The 25,016-nt window shown below is 43.1% G+C and overlaps 1 long non-coding RNA gene across 1 annotated transcript; it reads left to right on the top strand.

Annotated features, from left to right (window-relative positions):
- Positions 1 to 1,387: 1,387 nt before the first annotated feature.
- LOC118302290 lies at positions 1,388 to 14,422 on the top strand. The gene is made up of 3 exons (XR_004790498.2): positions 1,388 to 1,600; positions 12,828 to 12,912; positions 13,056 to 14,422. It is a non-coding gene; the product is annotated as an uncharacterized LOC118302290 (long non-coding RNA).
- Positions 14,423 to 25,016: the final 10,594 nt, after the last annotated feature.

The raw sequence follows: 25,016 nt of genomic DNA, 5'->3' as shown, positions 1-25,016 counted from the left end.
GGAAGGCGGCGCGCTCTAAAGTAGATGATAAGAAATGATCCTGGTAGTTACTGACTGGAAATCAGCAGGGGGAGGAAATTCATGCGGCCTATCTTATCTCGCCCCCCCACTCGCAGTCATTACTTGGCTCTACAGCTGATGATCCTCCTTGCCCAGTAGTGCGGTGTCACACTGATCAACCGTTTGCATGGCCTCGATGGCCGCGGACCTATAGTAAGTGCCCTGGCATGCCACAAATCAAAAGAGAGCCGTGACTTGTTATCTCCTTACTGCTTTTTCCCCGGCCTTCGCTGACGAGCCATAGCTCCAGCTTTGAAGTCAGAGCCAGTGGCAATGTCTCAAGCGCTGCTGCCATCAAGTGAGCGCCTCTTCATTAAATCCTTGAGCTGCTTCTAATTACTGGCTGTATCAGGAGGCCCTCTGTGCTGGGGACCGGGGCACAGAACAGTGTGCATGACACCAATACCATACCCCACAGGGGGCGAGGGGGATCACGAACCTCAACAGACAATGGAAACTGTCTGTATCGTTACGTACCCTGTTTCAAGACAGATTTTTTTTTTTTAAACTGCAGTGTCATTATACCTTTTAACACAGTTCTTGCCATGAACATCAGTTGGCATTACAGCAACAGGACTCTGATGTTAAAGAGGAATTGTTACCTCCGCAAAAGGGGGTTATATTTGTTCGCTCCTGTCCATACTTTTGTTTGTTGGTTGGTTTCGTTGGTTGGTTTGCAGGATTTAGCAAAAATGGATTTTCACGAAACTTGGTAGTTTCAGATCCACGAATTTTGTTTCCTTGCTTTCTTTAAAACCCTCTGAACCCTAAGCCATTTTTTCCTACTTTTGTTCCGCCGCATCACTTCCTGCAATAATGCCTCAACCCTGTAATGTACAGTCAAGTTATATCCATCTTCTTTCTTTTAGGACAACCCAGGCCATCAGAATATGTATGCTTCAGTGATATCACATGAATGTATAAATAGTTGTATGACCATAAAGACAAAAAACAAAACAAAACGGAAATTGAATCTCACAGACATTCATTATAATGACACACCAAACAACAATGATGAAGATTTTTCCATCTTGAAAGCTGTTCTTTAAAGCCCTGGCTATAAGATAAAAAACAATCCATAACATTCTCACTAAAGCAAATCAAAAGTTATGTAAATTTTTCTACAAAAAAGTCACTTGTGCCATTCTGCAAAGCAGTTCCTGTCTGCAGTGACACACGAGTGTCAGTAGTAGTAGTAGTAGGAGTAAACAGGTGGAGTGAGAGGTCCTGTTTTAGGTGTAAAATCTTCGTTTTTTTTTTTCCACCAGTCGACAACACAGCGTCTGATTGGTACACAACTGTAACAAAGTCTCTGATTGGTCAATGATCCAAGATGGACAGCTAGAAGTCCGCTAACAACAACAGGAGCCTTTTACGTCTTGAAAACGGGATAAAAATGATCATCAGAGTCATTCAATGTTGGATTTATCATCATGGACATGTTGTACAGAGTCTCCGAGAAGACACTGACGTTCCAGGCCGCACTACAAATCTTCTGAAAGGGCCACGACCGCAGTGTTAGCTCCCATCAAAACAAACCGTAAGTTGCTGGAATCATCTGATCAAATGTTATGAGGACTTTTATCACGTGACGCGTTTTCTGTCGCATACGACAGGTTCAGGCTCAGAGGGAATAATGCATGGATCTTGATACAAAAAAAAGTGCCATATTTATATGACCGATATCTATGTGTGTGTGCAATTTGGTTCAATTCAAGGACACTAGTGCCATTTTAGTGTTTATCCATAGATGACGGAGGACAGGTACTTTTTGTCGGCCGACGTTTCCAAGTCTGATTCTCCCTGTAAGTTAGATCTGCAGCAAGGGATTGTGGGGTGGGTTTCATCTTTGTCTTTCATCCTGAAACTCTCAGTTCCCTTGTCACCTACACTCCTAGCTGCTCTATTTATAACTTGTAACCATAACAACTGGTCTTTTCTCTTTGCCATATGTAGAAGAATTCCTGACACGAGGTGTCTCTGTGCCACAGAACAAAAAGAATGTCACAGTATGCCAAAACTTTCATCAGCGCTGTCAAAGCTGACACTACTCTCACAACAACATGTTAATGGAGATAACTGCAGCTATTAGCAGGGATTTACATTTTTTTATCTTATAGAGAGAAAATCCCAGTGAAATCATCCTCTTAAAATCTGGAGCACTTTGTTCCCGCATGATGAATAAATTGCCAGTGCTGAGGGGTGACTGGCGGAGATGAATAAGGCTTTGAAGAAGAGTATAGGCGTTGTTTTGTGAAAAGTTTCATCTACTTTGCATCAGTTGTTAAGATGGAGAAGAGCTGCCAGTTAGTTTTCAAGATCAGATCTAACGTGCCTCCCGTTCTCCGGGGTTTTGATGGGGGGGGGGGGTCTAATGCATTTTGATTAACAAACAAGCACCTCATGTTTTGCGGGTGGATGAATTTTAACACAACATAATATTTTCATTGATTTTATTTAAGCGGCTTAGTCACGCGCACATGCACGCAGGCACACAAACTCTTTTCATCATGACATGGCAGTGAAGCAGGTTCTGTTGAGTCTGAAATCACTCGGAGCCACAGTGTGTGCGTCAGGGGAGTAGTCACGCAGAAACACAAAACGCTCGCAGTTCACCCTCACAGCAGCCGAGGGTAACAGGCGTTTAGCTGATGAGGGGTGAAGCCATTGTTTGACATCTCGCTGCTCCCTCCATCCCAGATCCTTTAGTGAGAACTAATTGCTCCCGGAGGGACCAATCCCGTGGTCACACCCAAATGAACCTGACCCGAGTGCATCGTGGGGTAAGGGGTGAGATCGTCTCGTCTGTCAAACATCTCAGTCTCGCAGGCCTCCTCGTCACAGATTGGAGATCGACTCCACAGCGCGGGCTGCGGGAGGCGAGGAGGGGGGGAGTTCTTGTACTGAAAGAGGAAACTAAAACTGTTTATTTGCAGCAGCACTGAATAAGTAGGCAACGCAATTTGTCTTGTGGTGAAACGAGGAGGCGGGGATTAAAAATGATTATCAAAAATCTTATCATTTCTGAATGTGCTCTGACCTTGTTTGTCATGTAATTTGGAGCGCCTTAAAAGATTATGATGAGATGAGTAACGTTCTAGTTCTCAAATCAACGAAGAGTGGTCTGTGGAGGGGCCAGGCTGAGTGCTCAATCCATTTCATTGCCATTACAAGGTCAAACAGAAGGCCCAGTCTGTCGTTACAAAATTAAAGAGCCATCAGAAAATACATTCGTCCACTCTCTCCTTTTAAGATGAAGCAATGTTGTTCAGAAAACAACTAGGACCGGTTACCGGAGAAGGGAATTAAAGGATAAATCTTTTGACATCCAAACTTCAAACTAGGGATGAATAATCTGATCCACCTGATTGTCCCGGATAGTGAATCGATAACGCAGTTTGGTTATTCTGTTTAATGATTCTTACACAGTTTCTTTGTCAGCGTCATTAACTGCATTTTAGAAAATAAGGGTTTCTGCTGTGTTTTTATCATCACTGAGGGCTGCAGACTACAGGGACACGGTCACACGTGCACAAATGTCGCCAGTCAAAGTTCACTGAAGTTGAACTCCATGTGAAGCTACGCTGCGGATTTGCTTTGCCACAGCAGGCGAACGTTTTACCCGCCCCCTCGCTCGCACAGATTGGAAGTGACCGGGAGGCGAAAGGTTCGCCACTGCTACTGTACATTTGCGAATGTGTGACCGAGCCGTTAATGACAAATGGCCTCGTGCTACTTTACATAGAAATGATTCCAATGAGATCCACTGAAGTAAAACCAATATTACATTTTCTAACCAAAAGGCACTGGTATTAGATCTGTACTTTGTATCAGTTGAAACGTTGGGGTTTCAGGCTCAGTATCAGATAGAGAAAAGTTGTGTTTGGAGTAAAGTTTGGCACATAATACAACTCCATGTATCCAATTTGCATTTTAGTAAATTGAATTTAATCTACAGTTCAATAAAAGTTAAAAAAAAAAAAAGCCAGTGAATTTCTATTTAGCTGACAACAATTTGCAATATTACTCTTATATAGTCTGAAAGATTTGTACCGGGTTCACAGAATATTCAAGTAGTTTTTACCATTTATTGTTAGTTTAGCTTTTTAACATCTGAGATGCACAGCAAAGGGAACCCACCCATCCATTCGTCCATCATCCATACCACTTTGTCCATTAAAAGTGGCGGGGGGGCTGGAGCCATTCCCGTCTGACATTGGGCGAGAGCAAAGGGAACCACACAAGTAAAATAAAACTTAATTTTCTTTCTTATAGAAAACGGCAGGCGTCTGATGACAGACCTCCATCAGTGTGGGGAATAATAGCCCCTATTAGTTTCACAGCACTCTGCCCTCCAAAAAAAGGTGTACTCATACAATCAACCAATTCAATCACAAAGAGATGATATTATGATGATGATAAATATTCTCTGGATGATTTTAAGTAAAAGAAGACAAGAATGAATGGAATGCCGACGTCTCCATTCTTCATGTTGCATTAGGTCTGCACAAAATCTGTTGGTGCTGTGCAGTGTTAACTCCATTGTTTACATTTGTAGCGTAAAATAAGACAGGTAATATTCAAATAGACATGTTCATAGCAGGGCTAATAATTATTTATTTAATTAGGATTCTCAAAGACGTAAAATATGTATTTCCGGAGAAGCTGAGCCGGAGGAGTGTATCTGAGGCTTCTGCAGTCTCCTGTTATCCAAGAGCTCTTTGTTTGCCTGCTGCAGGTAAATAATCCCCACTTTAAATTGTATTGGCTTAAAATGGAGCAGCTTCCAGAAAATCTCCCTTTTCCTTTTCATTTCATTGCTCGCAAATGCTCTAAGAATCACAACAGCAATAAGCATGGGAGGATGCACAAACAGGATTACTCAGTGTGGGCAATCGATTCAGCACCGGTTCCGTTGTAGGAGCCAGTAAATGTTATTTATTTTCCCTGAGAGCCATGCGAACTGTACGTAAGCCTCCGAAAAACGTTTTGCCAATTCTAAAGCTGAAATATCCCTCAATAATTCTATCAACTTGAAGCACATGTAAGCCAGAGAGTGTGTGTTTTAACAAAGCTAAAACGCCAAGGAGGGGAGGTTGGTGCTTGTACATGCTGGTGATCACTGTATTATTTTTGTTTTGCAATAAAGAGGCTTTTTTTTATCCCTCCATGAGCCTCAGAGATTACACCTCCTGATACAGTACACAACACAAAACCAATAATCTGATTTTAGCACATCTTCCACTTTCTTTGCTCCCCATTGTGACGTCTTGTTGTCCTCTTTCATTTCCGTATCAGTCTGAATTTTGTTGTCCGAAATATTGAATACTTTCACTTAATCCCTCTAGCAATCACAATTTGATCTTTCATACATACGGTACCACAATGTGGCACTCTTCAAGGTTATGAACATTGGGTATAACTGGAAATCTATATTTGGAATTCTATGTTTAGATTTTGGATAATATTCTGCCCATTATTTGGTGCATGTCAGTTTACAGTGGCTGGGATAAGCTCATATTCCTGCTGTGGGAAAACCAAATGAGACACCAGGGAAATGCCAGTATTAGCCGGGTTACTGAGGCATGTGATACCTCATGCCAGACATTAGGGTTCTCCATACAGCCGAAGAGCAGTTGCCATAGTAATATCCTATAGAGCCACTGCTATTCATTAATTAAGTGTCTTGAAGCCGTAAAAATGTGATGTTGTGAGGTTGCTTTTACCATTTTCGCAAGTGGAGACAAGAATAATAACCTGTGCAGTTTTGTTATTCTGCTAAAGCTCAAGGTCCCCAGCGCTCACTGAAGTCACAGCAAGAAATGATGAAAGTCCAGCCACTTCACATTGAACAATTGAAACGCTCATTTTAACCCCCTTCTGAGCACGGTAGTTATGAAATAACGACAAAAAAAATGAGACAAAGCGTACACACTAACGGACAACGTGAAAGTCGAATATTTGAATCATTCGACTCGGACCCTCCCAGACGACTGAGACTCTTCAAGTCAAACATTTATTTTTCACTGAGCCGTGTACTTCAGGGGGACGCATAGGTCACCACAAGTGGCCGCGCAGCGAGCACTCCTCGCTTTTAACGCTGCTCTGTGGGGTAAAAATCATTCCACTGTGTCAAGTCGGCCTGTCCGCATGTTTGAGACGTCTTTGACGTGTGCAGGCCGCTGTGGACCCGGAGACCAGAGTGAGTCTGAGGGGGATGGAGGCGGCTGCTCGGTCAGAGGTGACCTTATCTCCTGCCTCTTGCTTATGAGTGCTGAATTTAAAGCTCATCGCAACTCAACACGATACTGTCTCTAGCTTTCGTTTGATGTATGGTGTCGACGAAGAAAAATGTTAATGCTTACATTTATGTAATACATTTGCTTGGAGGGATAACTTCGGGTTCAGCCCTACGATATATATTAAATCGTATTGTGCGGAGGTACTGAATTGTTTGATGACAAGATTTGATTTCAAGAAGTGCACGCAGTATATGTGGGATTTCTGAAGCATTTTTGGAATGAATTTAAATCTAGGGAAGCAAAATAAACCTGTGGTTTTGTATTTGGGCTCATTTTGTTTTCATAGTCCATAGTTACATACAGTAAGAACATACCTGCACACATGCAGTGAATAACATTAAATATGTTCTAAATCATAAGAAATATAGATCCCTGCACAGAACCAGAAACAATATGTGTAGACATAAACAAAATATGAGGGATGGAAGGATGCATGGAATCACAACAAGACGATGAAGAAACAAGTGAGGCCTCTTACATCACTGCAACACAACCGTCGCCGACTCTTGCACCAACTGTAGTTCATGATGTTCAAATGACAAATTCATGACGTGGTGTGAGAATTCACTCCATGAATCCACACTGGGCTGGGCACACTCCACATGCCCAGCTGGCAGTCCTCACATGAACACAGCAACAGAGCCGCACGGGGAGGAGGGAGGGCAGGACCTTGGCACTGAGGAGCTGGGATGAGGGGATGACGAGGATATTCTGAGCTCAGCGCATGACGTTTATCACAGATACCGGTCCAGCACAACATGTGGCAGGCTGCAGGGTGAAGAGAGGAGACAAACGGTGGAGCTGACGCGTAGCGAGTTGCTGTCACCTTATACCATCTCAGGAAAAGAACCGCCAGCTGACTGATGCTGCAGCACTGGTCAAAACACAGAGCATTGCTTCAATATGTTTTTTAGGCAGTGATAATTCCTGCTTCCTGCTTTTAAGTAAAATCTGAGCCATGAGGGGGGGAAAAAATCATGTTTACTGGCTAAGATTTGTCTGAAATATAAAGATGTCCATATAATAATGATAACTGGTTAAAAGAACTTGTCATGTCTGACATAAAAGTCCTGTTACTGACGTTTACATTTTTAAATGTGCATGAAATATAGCAGTAAAAAGAGAGGTTCAATAAACAGAGTGTTTTAATAGTGGCATAACACCTTATCCTCACATTAGTATTCATTTTATATATATATATATATATATATATATATATATATATATATATATATATATATATATATATATTAATTGATTTAATAACTGTTGCCAGTGTTAGTATTATAAGCATAATTCAATTTAAGAGTTATCGTTCAATTATGCGGTTTAAACTGTCATTTTTTAAAAACTTCTGTGACACCCCCACCCACCCTAAAAGAAATCAGTATATTCTTTTTTTGTTGTCTGTGTTACTTTATTTTTCTTTGTTGCCGTGATATTGTCCCCTGCATTAGAATTTTTTTTTATTCTGACTGATTATACTCGTACTGTAATTTGATTGGTCCGGTATTTCAGCAGGCAGTTAAAAAAATATTAGAGTTTGTCTGGCTTTCTAGCTTCCAATAAATATTCCAATGGGTTCTCCTAAATGGGGCAGATGTCTTTAATCACTAACCGTACACGATCAGTACCATACAAGCAGTGCAACAAACATGATTTGTTGAAATAAAAGAGAAAAACATGTTGTTGTAAATTCACAGACGGACTGTGTGAAACTGTGTGAAACTGTGTGAAGCCGAACTCAAAAGTCCTGGCCTTGATCTGTTCACACGAACACACGCACGCACGCACGCACGCACGCACGCACGCACGCACACTCACTCACTGCTTTATATTTGTCAGAGCTGGGAACACACATTTATGAGGCGATCACACGGCCTGACCACATCACATCCAACACATATATCAGATTGAAAATGATACGTTAGCCATGGTGTTCACCAGTTTACCGCTGGCTTGGCTTGCTTACTGTGCGGTGCCGTAGCAGGCTACATTAGTTTGATGTTTCTGTGGTGAAAAATTCAGTGAACAAAAGCATTGATGCTTAAAGTATCAGTATATTGATGCAGGTTGTTATTAATAACATGAGTCGTTCAGTTGCCACTAACAGTCATTAAAACTGACCTTTTTGTTGATGTGGAATCAAAATGTTACTTTTCACCCATCAAATATCCATTTTGTGAACAATAACATTTGGAATAATTAGCTTGCTACACAGTGATGAGCCCACATCATGCAAACCGTGACTGTTATTGTGTAACAAGCCAGATGAATCTCCGTCGTGAATCGGAACTTTGAATATTGTATCAACATTTCTGAACAGCCACTCTTGTTATAAACGCCAATCGCAGCACATGCTGCTCAGTTACCATGACTTTTATAACATATCACAAACAACCCTGCAATATGCGTTTGGATGCTGTGCCTTGTTGCTGAATTGCACAGGGTCAATAGGGGGCAACGAACTGCTTGTGTCAGTAATGCGCCGCAGAAATTGACAGCGTGCCTTCTATCAGCGCTGACCTTCTAATGTCAGGCAGCCTCTGCCGTTGGAAGTGCCTCCTCAAAGGCCCGCAGCTCTGCAGACTTTCCATGCTCGCGCACACAGAAAAGCTGTACCCGCTGTGCTAATGCAGAGTGAATGCTGGTTAACTGCACAGACTGCAGGGTTGAACAGCGTCTGTAGCCGATCCCTTCTGGTATCAGCCGATATCGCCGTCAGAACTTGAGGGCAAGAGCATCCACCGCCGTCTTTTCAAAGTCATCCCCCAACAGCGCTCGAATGAATAATTACTTTCGGAGTGATTATATTTTCCATTATTGTTGACTGTGGAGACCCCCCCGACTGTGATCACTCAACGCAACAAGACTCATTAATGAAATCAGGCAAGACATTGCAATCTTGACGGACTGAATCCTCATGGATAATAAGTACCCTGCCTCTGTCCTTTCCCCATTTCCACAACAGAATCAAACCACATCTTGTGCAGCTCAGGAGGTGCACGTCCAGATTTATTGGTTTCATTTCAACCGAGCGACCCCCCCCCCCCCCCCCCCGTGCGTAGAATGCATGCCGTCGTTGAGCTGCGAATTGCTTTTCCAAAATGCAATGTACTTGCCGCGACACATATACAATGGTTGGTTTTCAATACTCTCACACAGCAAACCGCAGCAGGCACATTTAAATGCAAAAATACTCCAGACTTATCAGCCCGACTTCATCAACAACTAAGAGCCTGTGGAGTCACTCGATCTGCTTCGTCTGTACTTCTCCGCGTGAGAATCCTGTTTAGAGCTTACTGCCAAAATTTCAATAGTTTCCTTCTTATCGCAATCAATGTTGGGGGGGGGGGGGGGGAGAAAAAGACATCCATGTACAGCTTTGACAAGAAATGCTTATGAAATGAGGCGGCCCCTCCTTTTGCCATTTGCTGAGGTGAAAGCAGGTTGGAAACCAGCAGGTGTGTCGTACGAAAGGCATGCCAAGCAGAGCGCGGTGTGTCAGGACACTCCGAGAGTGTCGGGTCACTGGCTTTGTCCTCGTGTCATATACTTTCCTTCACGGTGAGCACACAGCTGCCTTTGCTTGACCTTTTCACGGAGCCGCGCAGCCCCCCTCTCTGTCCACGGTATGTCTCCTTCACCCGTACTTGCTCCGCCGCATCCTGTCTGCTTTCTAATTATCACATAGTCATTAGCTCTCTCCAATGCCCACTACAACATCTCGGTGCCCGCATTTGAACAGATGAGGGATTAAGAAACCCTAACTGGCAATATGCCTTTTCTTTTATTATCATCAGCCCTCAGGTCAAACACTGCGTCCACACGGGGAATTCGAGTACAATAAGAAACCGACGGGATAACAGGTGAAATCCAATTGTATCATGCTCCACTACACAACCGGGACAAGCTGAGCACATGCTGGAGTATCTGCGAACAATATCCGAGATACGTTTGATCGTGAGACAAGACGTGCAGCTACGTGCCATATCCGTGGCCACTAGTTGCAGTTTTAACACAGCAGATGGCTCTAGATGCAGCCGCGCCACGGATTGGCCGAAACAATTACCCAGGCATCCCTGTTGTTTGGAATCATCCATTCAATGGAGACAAAATCCCGCACAAAAATCTTATCATGGCTCGGTTTGATGAGCAGAAGAAATTGTGCGTAGCCATGAGAGAAGCGCCGCGGCTGTCTTATCTGTGCCAAGATAAATAAACTACTACAAGCACGAGGACAAATGCTGACATTGGAACAGAACATTATGTTCCTTTGATGGAGAAAGAGTGGGACTATCTGCGCAGCGGCGTCTCTACGATTGTCACCTAAAACTCACTCACCATTCTCTTGTTAATCCTTTTTATTATTGTTTCCTTAAAAAAATTCTTATTATCCTATTACTATAAGGATTTCACGTTATAATGAAAAGACAAAATGAGAGTCTATCCTGAGGTGTTTCATTGTCAATTTAACACAGATATCCTAACTCGTCTACATGAACAGTCGGTCACTCAGCATTAACAAAGGTATATTAGTATCACACCATTGGGACAAAAGGAGAAAGCAGAAACTCAACGCGCTGACAAGAGATGTAACAGATCTATAGATCGATTATTATTATTATTGTCCCCAAAAGGGAAATTTGACTTGGACTCCACAAAGCTAGATCCGTCATCATATAGTTATCGTATATCATACAGTAGATGGGCGCCCGGCACCAGCGAACAGAAGATGCCAAATCTTTCTGTATTTGTTGCTAAAGTCAAGCATAATGTGACGTGAAGAACAAAAGCAAGGATGACAAGGTTGACAGTCTTTTAACATGCGCACATTTTTGGCTCTTGAAGGTGTCTCTGTTAAATGTGAAGATAAACACTAAAATGCACTTAACGTGTCCCCCAGCTGTCCACAGAGCCGGCGACTCAGTCGGTGATTGACGGCTGAAATTACCGTTCTCTTGCTCCTCAGTTGGTCAGATACTCAATTCAGAAAATGCTCTGCGATGCTGCTGAGATGGTGAAACAGTTTTATCCTCTGCTCTTTACTCGGCATGGTTAGGTTTGAGAGAATCAAACAAAACAGCAATTTCGTTTCACCCACCGACGCTATAGGCGCACTTTATTTGACTGTCGGGCTTGCGTGACTAGATCTAGACTGTAAATCTATAGGTCTGAGTTGCATTGTGCAGGTTGATATAAGGCAGAATGTTGCCACAGATCACAGGACTCTTACACTGTGTCCATCAGATGCCATGTCTTCTGCTTTAGTGTCCTTTGGTGAGTTGCTCTGAGTAACAGCTTGTTTGAAATTGAAGTTGCAACCTGTTGCTTTTCTCGTCTGGTCCAGTCAAGGTCGACACGCCCGACTGCCGTTTCAAGACAAATGACAAGACACACAAGACACAGCAAGGACGAGTCGTCGCATATATTCCACAATCAATTTTCTCACATTGATATGTGTACTCGGTTAAAAGCACATCCAGGTCTAAAGGAATCCTTTGTTGACTTTGCCTTTGCAATGGAAAACGCTTTACTCAAACTGTAGAAATTACTACAATAAACCACCACTTTGAACATTTGTGGATAAAAATGTGTATTTTACTGTAAAGTACACAGTATAAGCCGTGTGTTGTTGTGCAGTGGCCTGTAATATTCAGCTAGAAATTAGAAAAAAAAACAGTCACAAATTTGAAATGCCCAAAATCCCCATCTGTTTATTAGAACATCTATGCAAGAGTAAATGTTGTTAAATAGCTATAATTGTAATTCAAATGAAATTTAGACACTTGTCTTTTTTGGCCTGTTTTGGCTTTGTAGAGCAGACTTCTTCATAATGATGATTGTAAATGCATCTGAGTTTAAGTGGCACAATCTAGGCCAAGCACTGAAATGATTTGCAATGGTCCGCTCAGCTGGCCGTCCAAAACAGCCTGATCTCCATAGATGGCTGAATAAAAAGTGACCTGTCTTGGGAGGAACTTTATATTTTAGAACTGAGCCAGGGCATGGAAAGAGGACATCGCATTATAGCTCAGGGAGACGGGAGGAACGTGATCGGATGCTTTAAAGAGGCCCAGGTGCTGGAAACAGAAATTTAATGATGTCCCAAGAGAAGACAAAGCCAAAGCAGGCTGACCCTGTCAAGTCAAAGCCAAGGAGAGTTGCCTTGCCAGGGCACAGGACATGCAAATGGGCTTGTCCCTCTTCATGCATTGACATTTCAACAAACCAAAATAATCTACCTCATTAAAGTCTCAGTGCATCTTGCAAAGTTTAGGGGTGTGTGTGTGTGTCTGTCAGATGGTTGTGCACTGTTTGGAGTCTAATGTGCAGAACATTTGGGGGGAAAGAGAGCAGGTTTCCCTTAAAGCATCCCCGTAATAGGAAACAGAGCCCCGGCAAAGCTGACAGTGCGGCTGTGTTTCTGTCATTGAGCTGTACAAGCCTTTTCCTCCGTGACAGATGGTGCGGTCAGCTTGAAAACATTGGTGAAGGACGCAACAGCCACAATGTCACGGAACATCCCCGCCTCCATCTATATTGACTTGTGCGTGAGTGCAATTGAGACAACCTCACATTTGGCTTCTCTTATAACCCACTACATCAACTTTATACAGTGTGTGTGTGTGTGTGTGTGTGTGTGTGTGTGTGTGTGTGTGTGTGTGTGTGTGTGTCGTCTCTATTCCCCAGACCAAACCCTACAGAGCAGCCCCTCATCAGGCAGGTCCAAGGGTCAAATGGCCGCACAGTCCGCCTCATGTCAGATTTTACAACACACGAGAGGCCTTGAGACACATTCGCACATTTCCTCAACACACTGACGGAGAGTGGCCCCTCGTGGGAGATTGCATCTCCCACGATCCCCACTGGCCTTGCCAATGCTCTTTGCTTTACTGTGTCAATTAAAGTCAGCAAAAAATTATATCAACCTTAACTTATGTGCTGCCCATCCCACTGCAGTGACATAGCTGGTCTGGCTAATCTGCAATGCAGTATTTTAAATTTTTTTTTAAATGCGCCAGCCTTTAACATAGTGTATGCTGTGGCGGTGAAACTTTGACTGATATTCAGAATGACTGCCTTCGCTGTATTGATGTGAGCTGCTGACACAAGGTGTAAGGTCAACGGGTCAAGGTTACCTTGACATCTCCTCTGAAATTCTGTTGGCTGAAAAACAAGACGTTAAATCTCACAGAGTCACACAACAAAACGTGACACGCACCCACACACTCTTAAGGCATCAACACGCCTGAACCAAAGTGCGTGTCAGGGGCTGGAACAGTGTCTAAAAACCAGGGGGACCTTCACGTGTGTTTATATGTTGTGTGTGTTGTGATAAATCTGGCAATAGAAAACAAGATAACAATGCAAAGTAGTTTGTGACTGATGCGCATCTCATGCATCATTTGTGTGACAAGAAGTAGAAACAAACCCATTTCTGTCATGGTTTTTTCGCACACAACACACGTTCCTTTTTTCAGGCTTTTCACTTCTTTTTGGTGGCCAAAGAGGTCATTTTGATACGATGCTCACTTGTGTCAGAAATGTAAAATTACATAAAAGCAATCGCAACAGTATTTTATTTAAGATCTAATTGCATTGAAATCGCTGAATGGGACAAATAAATTAAGATTTAAGAGAGCTTTGTGCCGCATGTTTAATTTATGAGCTACTTCATGCCAGAAATCAGTTTTTTTCAACAGGACTGTGTATGATGCTGCTGATGTAATGGCATCTGGAAGATGAATATATAAAAATAAGTTCCTAAAGATAGAGATACTGTATGTAAGAGAAACACGTGTGAAGCGATGACCAAATGAAAAAGAAGAAATGAATCTACAGATATAGTGCCTGAGCTGCACACATACAGTCATTTTTCAAAACAATCCCATGGTAAGTAGCACCTCAGTGGAGACGCTCTGGGCACACATTTTGAATATGAATATTGTTTTCATTTCCCCAACATTACATTAACTGAGGATGATTGCAGTCTCACGGCCTCAGCATCCATCAGCTGCTGTATTACACAGACTGAGGATTTAACTCAGAAATGTAGTTGAATTATTAAAGCGCTGCTTTCACAGAATGCTGAGTTTCATCTTGGCAAAAGCTGCACGCTGTGTTCATGTGGAAGGGTTTTAATAACATGTTTTATCCAATTAAGTAATTGTGAATGAAAATAAAGATAACGAAACAACATGACGGCACAAAGTAATAATAGTAATTATTGTACCCCTTCATAGTGACATTCTTCAGTCCAGTCAGGCCACTGGATGTTCTTTAATTCCCTGGAGGATCGTCCATACAGATAATATCCTGCCCAGATAAATATGCACAGGCCTGCCCCTGTGCACTTACCTTGACCCCAGGCACTTTTGAGGACAGCTGATTCATTTTTTTCTCCACATGTGGAATCTATTGGATTTTACTTAGTTGATGCCCCCGGAGCCCTGCACTTCTAGCAAGTATCCCTGCGGCGATGAAAGAGAAAAGTCACAGCTGGTGAAAGAAGTGCAGATATTAGTCTTCATCAGACCAGTAAGACAGTGACACTTATGAAGACCTATGCCATTTAATATACATCACCGGCGTCATCGCTGCAAACGGGAGCAGAAAAGCACAAGCCTGTGCCTCCGGCTGCTCAAGGCCGGCCTAACCGGGAGGCATGAGGAGAAATACGCCTCGTGTTACAAGGCCCCCTCTTCTATTTCTGCTCCAAAAGGCATCAATTTACAAAAGGATCTCCACCCTAAATCACAGCTCGAGGTTTCAAAGTTCACCTCACATCTGATCATACAATAGCACTGGAGTCGGCTGGTAGGGTAAGCACAGATGAGCGACATATGTACGGCACCTATGTCAGCGACAAACTCGTTGTTGTGTTGGGAGTGAACGGCTACAGTGAGTGTTTTGATTCATAATCGAGCGTCTGATTTCACATGCTGATAGCACCATCACAACACCATGATGAATGAAGCTAATGTATGGCACATGATCGGTAATGTCATCTACTTATATTCCCCCCAGATCTGTGCTTACATATTTTAAATGACACTAAATAGAAGCAACCTATATCCTGGTAGCTCCTACGTTGTGAGAGCGGTGAATTCGATATGCAGCTTTGCAGTTAAGAGGCCTTGGATGTGTGCAACTGAAAAAAACAATTCCTTTATTACCTCAGCCAAGGAGGTTACGCCCCCCCCCCTGTCTAATTCAATGTTTGTTTGTTTGTCAGCAAGATAACGGCAAAACTACAGAAGAGCTTTCCACAAAACTTGGTGAAAAGATGGGACATGGGCAAATGGATCTTGATTAAAAAAAAAATCAGGCATATTTTAAAGACTGATATATATGAGTGTTTGAAATTTTGGTGCGGCCTGATTGAATTTAAGGGGACTGATGGGGCTTGGCAGAGGTATGCGCTCTACTGAGTTCTATAATTGCTGTCCTTGCTATAATATACTTACAATATCCAGAGTTAATGGACTGCGACTAATATATTATCATAGATCACAATGTTAGATTGTTGGGACTAGTGTGTAGGATTTAGTGGTATATTGCAACCTTTCTTTTTCCAAGCGCGCAGGTGAACCTGGGATGACCTTCAGTTAACAGGAAAATACAAAAGTGCTCTCGGGAGCCAATCTCCGGGCTGCTGCAGAAACAGGGTGGTGCAGCACGGCAGCCTCTGTGAAAGAGGACCCACTCCCGATGGAGATATGAAGGTCTCATTCTACGGTAACGATAACACAAATGAAAACATATAGCCTTACATGCTCGAAGGGTTCTTGGAGTGCACATACCTCTTCCAGGGCTAACCTTCTCGCCATGCTAAAGAAAGTGTGAAAAAAAATCCTGGAGAAAGATCTGGTTTTCCCAGATCTGCTCCAAAATTGAATAGGTTCCTCCTTGGGTCATGCCCCCATTCCAAATTTTTATTTAGATCCCCACAGAATTGCACACATTCATAGATATCAGTCTACATCGATAAAGATATCAGTTTCATGGCATATTTGTTCAGTAGATTTTGCATAGTCCTGCTGACAACAAACAATGAAACCTAAAGCTACAGTGTGTAATATTTAGAAGAACTTATTCACAGAAATTGAATATATTGTTTATAACTATGTGTTCATATATGTATAATCACCTGCAACAAAGAACAGATGTTTATTTCATCAACTTTGAATGAGTTAAATATAGTTACATGAGGTGAACCCGACCTCAGTGTAAATCGCCATGTTTGCTTCGTCGTGTTGAATACGTTGCACAAAACGGTCCAGAACACGTCGCATTCACATTGAATTTTCAGCTCTGCCGGAAACCCAAAATGGAATTAGCGGTGCGCCACCATAAAGTACCCCCTGTCGGGTGCTCAGTTGGTTGCAGTTTGGAACTTTACCACCAGATGGCGTCAGAACGTTGTGCTAATAGAGCCCCTCCTTCTTAATCCTGATGCATCCTTATGTTAGCACAAGGGTGTAACTACTTTAAGTTGAGCAGTTCGGTTCAGTGGTTCCCAAAGTACAGTAAGGGTTGGTCCATTCCAAGTGGCCAAATCACAAGCTTGTGAGAGTATCAATGAGGCAGGAAAGAAGAAAATTATATTCCAACCCTCTGAGTGTCAGAAACTTGTGGGAGTTAACCAATCATTCTTCTTCCAGCGGTATCTCCCCACCTGCCATCGCCCTGACATGACGTTACATCTTTGACGCTGCCGGTGCACCAGCATGCACTGCACCACGACCCTGGACCGAACTCACCGAGAAGCAATGCAGTTATCCGTTACACCTGTGCTTCCGTCCTGCTATGAGATGCCAAATGTCTGCTGTTAAAAAGGTCTATATGGGCAAAGGAAAAGAAATGGTAGAGATTGAAGATCTCTAGTCGACCTGCTTTGTCTGCGGAAAACTATTTGAACGTCACACTGGAGAAATCGGCCGTCAAAACGTGCTGTATACCAGAGCAGCAAACGTATGGGTGTGAACGTCCTCACTGATGCTGGTGTGGACAAGTGGGGCTTCTATTAGACCTAGGTTGAGCAAGAATTATTGCGACTGAACGAGCTCCATAAGGTTGGGGAAATGAATAACATGGTGCGTGTGGTGGCAGTATAATCTTTTTTACTGGCAAAAAAATTGTGTGGATGTGTGGCCACAACAAAGTGCATTGGCTGTAATCACAGCTCTGTGTGCAGGCTGGCAAGAAGAATTAATCAGACTGTTTGCACAGCCTCATTCAATGTCCCCCAACACGCCGTTGCCTGTGCCTGGTCAGCAATGTCCTCGGATCGTTTGCTCACGCTGTGACACGCCAGCCCGATGATCATGTGTAGACGGCATTAAAAGTACCCGCCTGAGGATACAGTGAGTATTCGCGCGGGATGCCGCACTCGACACATGCCGAGAACATACCGAATGTGATTTTGTTTGTTTTCTCGAAGATACCGCCAATCTTAATCTCAGCTGCTTGTATAGCGGAGCTGCTCGGCGGAGTGAGTGTAACTGAAGAATACAAAATTTGAAGTGTCCTCATCAAACGCCCCCGCCTAATGATATGAGGCCGGCGAATGCACATCAACGCCCGAGAACACTGGTTTTGCAAAAATCGATTTGATGGTTATCAGCGGTGTTTGTATCTTCTCCGCGTTAGCAGCACCGACCTCTGGACAGCCTAAATGCAGTGCCGCAGAGGAGGCTGACCTCCCTTTCTCCAAAATGCTCAGAACATGGGTTAAAGTAAAGTGTGATGAGTTTGAGCTTGTCTCCCCTGTGGCAGGTCTGTCCGGCCCATGTACGGTTTTGCAATTTTCGTGGGAAATCCTGTTAGTGGAGCTCCAGCTCCTTATCCGTCCTAATCGCAGGCTGCGAGGACGGAAAGTCTGACATCCACTCGCTCTGATCGCTACATCGGCCACTTACCCCGCAAGCTGAATATTTGCAAATATCTGCGCTACCATGCACGAATGGAGCCAAGGGACACGTTGCATTCCATTGTTACATTTGAAACATTTACTTCAATTGTCCTTTTCACTGCTCAAAGTGTCGACAATCTTTTATCACCTGTCGACGAGAAATGTATTAAATTATGATGTCAGTCAAAGTGAAATCAACACAACAACGATGAAACTACGTCCTCTGTTATAAGTTACCACTGTTTTTAGACTGAGAAAAAATCATTCATGTAGCACACTATTGTGATTTCATACTGAGAACCATTTCACAAAGTTATATATATATAGATATATATATATATATCTATATATATATATATATAGATATATATATATGTGTGTGTATGTCTCTGTGTTGTGTCATAATAATATCAACTTCTCTGTGTTGCAGTCATACTTCTCTCTGCCAGGTGGCCTTTGATGCCTTCAAAATTGTCAGGGAAATCTGTTGTTATCTTGTTAGCGAGATGTTCCTAACAGTCTATCTTTAGTCACTCTCTTATGATACCCGCTCGGTGATTCTTCAACAGTGACACGACCTCCGATGAGTCACCGAGCAACAGACTCCAGAGTTTATTAATGTTTTCACAAAAATAGTTGCACAGAAATAACGGCAGCAGTGGTAACCCATAGTTACCGTGATGACATCACCTGGTGTCGTTGATCTCTTCTGCACATCATTCCCACGTTCCAATTAATCCGAGGCGACAACCTGTTGTTGGAGGATGTGTTTTCTCTCAAGTCATTTTCATGAGACAAAAAAAAAAACCTCCAACATCTTTGATTCACTTCCTGCCACCCAACCCTGGCAGATGCAAGTCAATATCTTTTCTCCGGTGGGAGATGTGCTCGAGTGGTGTCCCGGCTCATTTAAGCAATGTTACTTCGCCAGACAGATTCAGCCCTTGAACTCTGTTTGGTAATCTTTGGTAATAAGCAAGAGGAGAAAAGCAATAGCAAGTTTGGAGACGAGAGGAGCGTGGCCATAATGAAGCGGCTTCCTGCAGGGTAATAAAAGTCTGCTTCTAATGCCAAGAGGCGGCCAGGCAAGCACAGAGCCCATCACAGCTGAGCGGGCTGGCTCACAGCTCTGTCTGGGAGGCCAAAAACAGCCCTCCATCCCCCCCAGCTGCTCTTGACTGCAGACACAATTATCGTGTGAGGTGGCCCGCCAGCATTTCCTTCTGGCGCCAAAGGTGAAGATATGTTAGAAATGTCATTTTTCAAAAAAATACTTATTTTTTTTTCCAAAAGAACAGGCAGCGAGTGCACTCCCTGGAGGACGTCTTCAGGACGGCAGGACAGAGAGGAGAGGCAGAGTAGGGCAGACGGACCTCAAAGTTACGGTGTTCTTGAGCTAGAAGCGGTGGGTCCTTTACTTTCTCAGGTTGCTCTTTGCAGTGTTAAATAAAAGACACAGTTTCAGATTAAAACCTCTCCCGGGATACTTGAAAATTGCAAGCCCAAAGCACGCTTTTCACTCCCTCCTGAGTAACTAATGTTAAATTTGTCACGGCATGTAATGTAATTTCAACAGAAAGTGTTTAGCGGAAATAAATCCTTGAGGTCAGGCCTTTACTAAGCTGATGAATAACACAACATGAAATGCAGCCCAACTTCTAATTGATGAAACATTTTCAGTTGTTGTTGTTGTTGTTGTTCAAGGGAAAGAGATGCTGTGAAGTGTCGTACTGTGATCTATGAGCTCAGAGCAAAGATAATTTGCACAAAATGAGACGCAGGAGTTCATTTGAAATGGCACTGAGGCTTAAAGAGGACAACTGAAGACGGTGATTTGTTCAAAAGTTCCTCTAACTCTGAATTGAATTTGCTTGGACTTTGACAACACACATTAGTGTACCCTATCTCACACTGTTTGGAAGTGAGTCCAAACCGCCTGCAGACAAAAAATGTTACTTCATAGTTTGGGAAAAAGCAAAAAAATGGAGTTGGCTGACAAGCCGCTCCCCTTTGGCTCAAGGTTTCGTAACACTGAGAAGGTTGCACAAAAGAGGTGCCGGTGCAAAGGCGTCCCACTCCCAGCCTAACCTTGCCAGCAGCTTTACATTATGTACAACCAACATGAGTACAATAAAATCATAAAATGACAGAGGTGGATTTACTTTCGTCACAACGCCATGTCTGCACTTGTTATACCGACCGTTGCACTGACTTGCAAACCGTAGACTGTATACAAAGATGTACGACATGACCGCTCCCAAAAGGGAGGCCAAATAATGTGGATGGCCCCGCTGGTGACTGCCTGCAGCGTAGGTCATAAACCACGCCTCCTCCATGTTAGTGGATGGGACTTGGACCAAACTAAAAAGTCAAAGTACGCAATAAATGAAACATCTTCCCAAAGATGTTAGTGTCATTTTAGGTAGTTCTTATCATGCTGATGTGTATAAGTTTGGTTTTAATTAGTTATTTGATGCTATAAAAAAAAAAATACGGTCAAACATGTTGATTGACAGCTCAGACTTGTAATTGGTCGGGCACATGTACTGGCTGGACCTTGATACCCGTGGTTTTAAAAGTCACTGAGCAGACTCTGGCTCCAGATCACATCAAACGTGCAGGACAGTGTCACCCGGCGACGGGTAAATTTGGCTTCATTTTTGTACAGAGGGAGGAAGCGTAGACGCGTCGTTCATCTTCATAAGCAGTCTATGCTGCAAACCTGTTACCATCAAACATTTATCATCATTATATTGAAACTTATTACGGTATTTGCACTTTACAACACCGGCAGAGGCCTGCACAATGTGTCTTTGTACGGCCGCCGGAACATCGTTTTGTGTCCTTTTCATGTCAATCACCACTCTGAAGTAGCTCTTAGTGCACACGACCAGTGCACTGCCGAACACTTAGGCAGCTATTGCAATACACTGTGTGTTATAGTATGAGCTGAATATAAATACTGAATCTGCGGATGAAATGAAGGCTTGGAGACTTGGAATGTAGTGATTTATTGCCGAATGCACATTTCTTCCCCATGATTCATATTTTACTTGATGTCTATTCGTGCTCTCAAGTCCCATCATCCACTGGTCTCGTATTATTGTTTTTTCTAGTGCAGCAGGAAAGCTGTCAGTTTGACTTTGGGTGCCGAGAATACGCCTGCACCAGTGGTCAACGAGACTCGTGACTCACTCTCCGAAGACACAGGAAAAGCTTTAAAGAGATTCAATTCTTTTCCAATGGCTCTGCTACTTGGAAAGAGTGACATAATATTTAATCTTTTAGCAAAGGCGTCCTCTACTTTAAGCCGTCATTTGTAGACTGGGAGACAAAACTTCTTATTTTCTTTTCTAAAATAACTTCTAGGCAATATGCATGCTTGGCGAGTGCATTCTCAGATTTAGTTCTGAAATTAGTGGCTCCAGATAATGAAATTTGTTTCCAAAACAGCTGTAGCATCAAAGCTGGCATACAATTAGGATTCCCTCCAAATATCATCTGTTTACCTATTACTGTGCCAACACCATCATCTGATGTTTCATGGTTCATAGATCGATGTATGTTTTTTCACAAGCAGTAAGCAAGTAAAAAATATTATATATATATACATATACATATAATAAGTAAATTAGTTTTTCTGTCCTCACCCACACAGACTATGTGTGTGTGCGTGTGTGTGTGTGTGTGTGTGTGTGTGTGTGTGTGTGTGTGAATATTTATGTCCAGGTGATGTGAAGATGATGACACTGACATTTAGCAGGTATAATACTTATTATGTTCACCATCTTGTATAAAGCCTGGTTCAGCTCTAAAAATCTTCGAAAATCAATTGCTGCCCTCCCTGCCTCAATTTCAATGAAGGCTCATGGAAGGATAGGGAGGTTTGCTCTCCCTATCCCCAGCTTTCCGCCTGTGCGCGTCGAAGGGCAGGGAAGCCCCAGAACAGTACCATACCGCCAAACATAATTATCGCAAATATCAAACCAAGAAAAAATATATTTGACTAAAGTGGTCCTGAAGTGACATTGTGTAATGTTGTTTGACTGTAGCAAAAACATAGGAAAACATAGGAAAATATGCACAAGGGTCATCTGGCTAATCAATTTTTTGTATTGAAACGATTTTCCTGTTTTCAAACGATTTTGACGTTGCCTAAACTTAGACAATTCTTAAAAGGGGGCAGATTGTTTTTGGAATGACCAAATGGGCTGCCTTGGAATGACTCTTTCAAGCCAACTGATTCGTTGTCTGGTGTCACATTTTAGTTTGAATCACAGATTTAAAAGACAGATTGAAGATGTAGTTGAAGTGTTTCTACTATACATGATACACCAGTGACGTGCCCTGCCTCCTTATTTATTTATGTTTTTCTTGATGTATCAGTGTTATAACATCTCAGTGTTTTGAGATCCATTATACAAAAGCAGAGTAACCCTCCCCAATGGAGTCCAGACACTGGTGGTAGCGGTGGTTGATGACTTGCTGAGTTGATGGAGAGAAGTTTGTGCGGGCTGGGCGGTGATGGGGAGGTGGAGGGACGGCAGAACAGCAGCACGAGAGGACTAATATTTTACATATTTAAACAGACAGCAGCGAGATGATAGGCCTGCGAGGCAGGTGTGTTGCAATGCTATTGGATAGATGAGACCAGCTGATCGCTGAAATGACAGGCCAGGGAAATGACAGCATGAGTGAATGAAAGGCAAGATGAATGACATTACACTACACCCGAAGCAAGCGTGAGAGTGTAGTCTTCATGACTGAACTTGCACTAGAGCTACATAAAAGGTTCAACAAAGTAATGTGACTTTTTTATTCAGTGACTCAATCCTTTCCGTTTCATCTAGTGATATACGGTCCGGTCACAGAGAAATGTCTCTGATCACTGTCCACTTACAGTAATGATCCCCTGTGGCATTAAGGCTGAATAGTAGCACAATGTAGTCTGCCATCAGTGTCCACAAGTGCCAGCTTCCTTAATATGTCGGGCGATATGGAGTAGCTGGCGACTCATACTGGCTCTGCATTACACAAATAATGTAAATGCAGTGTCTTGAGTTAAACTCCATTCATGATTCACGAGAGGCTTATTCAATTACCCATAGTCCACAGACTTAATAAAACCATCATCATTCATTTATGCCCTGTGAGAAAAAACTCCTGATGCATCCTGGTTAGACTGTGTAACCTAGAGTGAGAGTGAGTGGGACGCGGGTTGTACCGAGAGGCAATGCCACTCATCAGCCTACAGTACCTATCAGACAAACTTAATGTGAGGCATCAAACAACATCTTTAATTCACTGCAAGGTTCATAGATTGTGCTCGACAGATTGTGGTCATGAGTTCACCTGCAGTATCGACACAAAGGGATCAAAAAGGAAAAAAGAAAAGAGAAGAGGACAGTGAATGCAACTCCTGTCCAAGGTCGTAACCTGAGAAAGATGCCCATTAATCTCCATACTGGCACTGGGCGTGGGAGAGAGGCAGCCAACTGCCTCTTTTCTGAAAGTGATTAACAGTAGGAGGTAGATCATTTCTTTGTACTGAGTTAAGTATCAAAGTTGATTACAGAAACAATATTATTCTCCTTTATCACATTATCGGTGGCGTGAAAAGCAGGGTTCTGTTTCTTGTTACATTAATATCTATGTTATTTGTCTTTGTCATCCTGTGTTCTTCTTACACAACTCTGTTCCGTGGAGACACTGGTCTAAAAGTGTAGTCTTTCCCCACGGTTGTCAGGTCTTAGTTCATGATTTAAGCAGTAAAGCAGCATAGCTGGTTTTGCAGGGGTTTTTATGAAGCCCTCTGTAGTTGGTGCTCTATCTATCTGTCTCTCTGACTGTTAGTTTCTAACTTATATTTTACCGACAGACAGGGCTCCACACCAGACATGTCTCACATGAGCAGTGATGTGGATTTATGGCTCCCACCCCCGGGTGCAGAGCTGAGCATTTAAAAGGCACAGATCAAATGAGCTTAGCACACTTTATTACCCCATCTGCAAACAGCTTAAGTGTCAAGCAGCACATCCTTGAGTTGGTAATGTTCACAGGCATACTATGAAGGATGAGGGCAATTAGCCCCGAGAAGCACACATGGGTGCACATAACCAAACAACGCGGAGCTCTCATTCAAACTGAGCTCTAACACCACATTACAGTGTCCAAAAACGTGCACGTAATACGAGGCGCCGTGCCTGTGCCCGCAGTGTCGGAACTGTGATGGTACTATAACTCAGTCGGAACTGACATTTACTACAGGTACGTCACAGTGTATGTACCACGGGTGTCCCCCTGTCAATCCTCCACTCCAGTGCTGCCGCTTTGCAAATGTCCAAGTTGCCTCCGTGCAATAAAGATACCCGATTGGGCGTGCGTGCGTGAGAGGTCCGGTTTTCCCCTTTGCCAAACGCGAGTTGCCAGTCCAGCTCATTCAGAGTAGCTTAGTGAAAGTGCTGCCGAGCAGGCGGTAGGGATTGTTGTCAACCGTCTAACCTCAGTTCAAAGTTTGGAGGTCGTGAAGAATTTGTAATTCACCGCGTGGTGTTCTGTTTTGTGTCGGGGCAACTTCACCAGCCCCAGCAAGGACAGTGCCTCTCGGACGCGAAAGGTGATTTGTCAAAGCAAACTGAGTCGCAGCACAGACTCCTATTACTTTTTCAGTCCTGACAGGAAGCAAGGAGCAAAATACTCTTAAACTAAATTAATATCATGGGGTCCATTTGTTTATT

The sequence above is a fragment of the Scophthalmus maximus genome, chromosome 4 (genome assembly GCF_022379125.1).
Source record: "Scophthalmus maximus strain ysfricsl-2021 chromosome 4, ASM2237912v1, whole genome shotgun sequence".
Classification (NCBI taxonomy): domain Eukaryota; kingdom Metazoa; phylum Chordata; class Actinopteri; order Pleuronectiformes; family Scophthalmidae; genus Scophthalmus; species Scophthalmus maximus.
The sequence above is the reverse complement of the archived record's forward strand: the minus strand, read 5'-3'. Positions and strand labels throughout refer to the sequence as shown.